This window comes from Terrapene carolina, unplaced genomic scaffold, assembly GCF_002925995.2.
Source record: "Terrapene carolina triunguis isolate 2854851 unplaced genomic scaffold, T_m_triunguis-2.0 Scaffold194, whole genome shotgun sequence".
NCBI lineage: Eukaryota > Metazoa > Chordata > Testudines > Emydidae > Terrapene > Terrapene triunguis.
In genome coordinates, this window is record NW_020664545.1 from 1238023 (window position 1) to 1242799 (window position 4777).

General features: G+C 54.0%; 1 protein-coding gene across 1 annotated transcript in view; it reads right to left on the reverse strand.

Annotated features, from left to right (window-relative positions):
- The window catches only part of RAB3A (RAB3A, member RAS oncogene family), an 18983-nt gene extending 15238 nt beyond the window's left edge, over positions 1 to 3745 (reverse strand). The window contains exon 1 of the mRNA XM_026654913.1: positions 3680 to 3745. The gene's annotated coding sequence lies outside the window, so the exon portion shown is untranslated. The remainder of the gene's footprint in view (positions 1 to 3679) is intronic.
- Positions 3746 to 4777: the final 1032 nt, after the last annotated feature.

Genomic DNA, 4777 nt, shown 5'->3' on the forward strand with positions numbered 1-4777 from the left:
TTCCCCCACCCGGCGCCCTTCCGATCTGACCCGTTTCCCGTACGGATCCCCCCCTGCCGGCGTGCAATTGCCGTGTTGCCTGGGGTGGGGGGGGGGGGGGGGGGGGGAGGGAACCATAAACTTTTCAACTTGGAGCAGAGTACGAACTGATGCAGGAGCATCTTCCTGAATCTGCAGACAGACTTTTCCAGTGCCTCTGCTGCTGCAGGGAAGAGTTCTTTTCAGCAACAGCATGAAATTAAGACGAGGTGGGTCAGTTTCAAGCATTTAGTCTCAGCACCTCAGGGAAACTCAAGAACCACGTCAATTTCAAGTTGGGCGCTCCAGTGGTCTGCAGCAGGGAGGGCACAAACCAAGACGGCTGTGGGAAGAAGCACAGCAGCACAAACCCCCTCTCCTTGCAATAGGCAGGAGATTCTCCAGACAGGCAAATCCTTCGCCCTTCCAGCAGCTTCACATTTACCAGACCCCTATCACCCAGCCCTGAGAAAGAGCACTGAGCATGGTCCAGGGCAGCACATTGGTAAGAATCCCAGAGCCAGGGAGGGAATGGGGGTTGGCTACTGCTTCACACTAGGGAGTTGCCCTTATACCCTGCAGACGCCTGCCCACCTGCTCAGATTTTCAGGCTGGTCTCTGGCTAATAGTTTCAAATCTCTGGTGACGTTTTCCTAGCCCTGTTTATAAAGCGCAGAGACTAGATTCGGCTTCATCCGAGTTGTACCAGGATGCACAGTAACTTGAGCTTTTAGCTCCAAGATTTAAGTGTGTGGGATGTGGCTTGCAAAGGGGTTTACTGATTTTCTCCCTTTTCTGTCAATAGAAATGAACAAGTTGGGCGAGCTGCCTCTTCCTCTGTTTTAAGGTCACCCTTTGCGATGGAGAAACAGAGAATCCAGAGCCACAAAGTATTTTTTTTCCTTTCTGTGAAATAATATCAGGAAATGCGACCTTATAACCTCAGTCATATTCACTACTGGGCAGACTCCTGCTTTGATTCTCTAGTCGCATTTCCTGAGAAATTGTTGTACCTTTGTTTTAGTCTCTGATCACTTAGTAGTCAAGCAATAAGGTGACAGGCAGAGTACGCGAGGCGAGAGGGTACGCAAGGCACTGTACGTACGATGCACAAGGCAAAAGGTTGAGCAACTTCAGTTTTGAGTGCAAAATTCACCCAGAAATACATGGCCACTTTCTGATTCCCTTTATCAAACTGAACTTACAAACACAGCCAGGAGGAGAGTTTTTGTTTTACAAGTGCTGTCCCAAGTCCAAAGGCACCTCAGATAGGGAACAGTCGGACGTACTGGCCAGTGCAGCTATGGTCATGTCATTACATGCCGTCAGGAAGCTTTAATGGTGCGCCGAGCTGAACGCCATTTCTTAACAAGCTGCACAATTCAGAGTTTGGGGGGAAAAATCAAGAGAGAATTTTCAGCCTCGGAGAAATCGGCCCTGCTCCATTTCTCTAAAGCCAAACAGAAGAAAACCTCTGAACACATGGATGAATAAATCCTGTTTACACGGCTAATCTGACAGCAATCCAGATCCAATGGGAACTATACAATCCAGCAAGTCACTTAGCTCATTTTAACAATTTGCAATTTAACTCAAATAATGGGTCTCGACATAATATTAGTCATTTGGCCCTTGGGGACCAAGTTCATATTTAGAGAAACATTTTATTGCTACATTAAGCCAGCCACTTAGTGAGCTAGCTCCTCCAATGCATTTTAATTACAGGACTCTTAATACCTACACGCAGCTTTAGTGTATACCATCTCCAAGCGTTTGCATTAAACAATATGCAGAGGGGGACACACCCCCTGTGACAGGCACGTGGAGATCCCAGCAATGAGCTAGCGCTCCAGAGAAAGGGAGGGCGATTCCCCACCAGCCCCACGACTTAGTGTTTGTCACCCAAGTAAAAGCCTCTCCCTCCTGCCAAGGCCCAAACTGAGACACGCATGAACCAAGCCCCACCGTAAGGGACAGTGCAGATCAGGCGTGGAGGTGGGCTCCATTTCTGTAACGCCTCTGGACAGAGCAGCCCAGAACACGCTGTCAAGCTCAGCCCTGACCTGGCCGAGCAGCAGGTGAGACGCAGCCCTCTATTTTTCATGCCTCTATGGCACGATTCTCCGTAACCTCACAGCGTCCTGGTGTAAAATGACGGACACTAGTAACCCTGCGCTGATGAGCAAAGCTTGGTGTGGAGGCAGATTTGGGTCGGTAAAGTTGGAGAATTACACTGACCTAGGCAAGGCACATTTCTGTAGTGAGGAAGAGGGTAACAATGGAGCTGGGCTGTACCTAGGGCCTGGGCAATGAGTGTCTTTCATCAGCTAGTGCTTTTCTGAGGGAGGGAGCAGAGCAGGACTGGGACAGAATCAGTTTTATTCTGTAGAGACAGCAGGGCTGAAAAGGGTTCATGGTATTTCTGTACCAGAAGCGTCTGCCCTAGCAGTGGGCGCTCTTCTCCAGCTCCCTAGCTGTTTTCTTCTGGAAACTTCATCCTTTAATATCACCCAAGAAACACAAAACACCTATCATTGGAGGCAGACCACCTCATTCACTGGTTTGCCTTCACCATGCAAACGTCACGAAGTGCACAGATGCCAAGGCAAACAGTCACTCAGGCTCCCCCCCATCCATTTTGCTCTCTCTTTTAAAAGCAGCATTAGGCACACGTGAAGTTAGTTATACCACCCATCAAAACGAGAGCAATGCAGTAACCTTATACACCGCCGCATTGTACAGCGGGGACCAACAAAGTTGCATGCTTGGTTGGATGTGTTAATAAATGACTGTCAGAGACTCAGGGGTTGAGTGGATGCAGGTGGATTGAAGCTATTCAGTTGCCTGTAGCATTCAGACCTCAGAGTCCCCGCCCAGCCATCAATCATTCATATTAAAACATCCTTAACCAGCTCAGTGTTATTTTATTTAAAAGGCTTTCTCTGGATGGCATCAGTTAGCACCCCCCCCCCCAAACCCTGGCAGAAAAGGGGCACGCACAGAATGGCTCCTCTTGCAAACACCGCATCTATGTTATTCTTTGAGGCCCAGCCAAATCTTCTGACCTGGCACCAACCAAGAGAAATGTCTCACCTAGGGCCGAGAGAGAGAAATATTCAGTGACCCTATTCGGTTCCCTCAGCCTCCAGGTCTCCCCACATTGCCGGCTGAGAAATCACATGTGCAGAGCTTGGCAAATCACTGGAATGGATTCAGCCTCTGGTCCAAAAACGACCCTTCAATATGTTTTATACCACGCCCGAAAATGCCCCATCACCCGCAATCCCAGCGCCAGGTGGGAGTTCCCGTGCACCCCAGGGCACCCCAGCCCCCCGCAATCCCAGCGCCAGACGCGCAGCGTAGGTGGAGGGGGGGGAGCGGAAGCTCGTTTGCTCTCCCCCAGGCCGGTAGAGACGGAAATGGATGCAGAACGCTGAGCTGTGCACCCCCCCGCCCCAGGTCTGTGTGCATGCACCCCCCCCCATTGCTCTGCCATGCTAGGAGCGCCCCCCCCTCCCGTGCAGCCAGGAGCCCCGCCCGGTGCATCCCCCCGGTGTCAAATGAAGGTTATCGCCCTGCACGCGGGGGCCGGGCCGGGCCGGGCCGGGCGGGGCTGCCCGGGGAGGGCCAGCCGGGGGGTGGGCGGGGGGCGCGCGCTCACCTCCAGATCGCGCTCCCCAGGCTTCTCTTGCACCAAATGCAGCAGCAGCGCGCGCGGCCCCGGCAATTGCAGAGCCCGGCTGACGTCGCCAGCATTCCGAAGGGGCGGGGACCGGTATGCAGATGAGAAAGTGACGTCAGGAGGCCGGAGACGACCCATTCCGAGCTTCTCCCTCAGGCTCCGGAGGAGGCGGGCTCTCACCCAGTCTTGCGCGATGATAGGTTCGCACTAATGATTGACAGCATAAAGGTGCACCCATTCGACGCTTTCGTGAGCTTTTGAGTGACAGCCTCGAGCCTCCTAGGGAGGCCAGCTGGCCTGGTCCCTCAGGGATGGCAGAGCCCCCTCAAGGCAATGGCTGTTACTGGCACATGACGTGCCACCCCTCCACACCATGGGGCAGTGGTACGAGCCAGCACTATCAAGCTATATCGCACCCCCACAGGGTACAGTGGTATGAGCTGGTTCTCACCCTCTCCCCTGTCAGGACTGGCACCATCCTGCACAAGGGGCAGTGGTATGAGCCGGATCACACCATGTCCTCTGTCACAATAGGACTGCCCACAGCAAGCCCGCACACGTCATCTCCCCGTCACAACAGGTTCATCCCCCGAAGGGATAGTGGTACAAGCCACCATATGTGCCACCTCCTCTGTCACATTTCCCACCTGCCCCCAGAGGAGATAATGGTATGAGCTGCCAGTTCCCTCTGTCCCAACGTGTCATCCCCCCATTGGGATGGTGGTACGAGCCGCCACAGGCCCTCTCTCCTGTCCCAACACGTCATCCCCCGATGGGACAGTGGTACGAGCCGCCCCAACCCGTTCCCCATTTCATCTCCCTATGGGACGGTGGTACGAGCCACCCCAGCCTGCTCCCCCGCCTCAACATGTCACGCCCCATGGGCCGGTGGTACGAGCCATACCGGACCCGCTCCCCTGTCACAGTATGTCATCCCTGCCCCAACATGTCACCCCTCCATGGGACAGTGGTATGAGCCACCCCCAGGCCCGCTCCCCTGCCCCAACATGTCACCCCCTCCTGAGTCGGTGGTACGAGCCGCCCCAGCCCGCTCCCACGCCCCAACATGTCACCCCC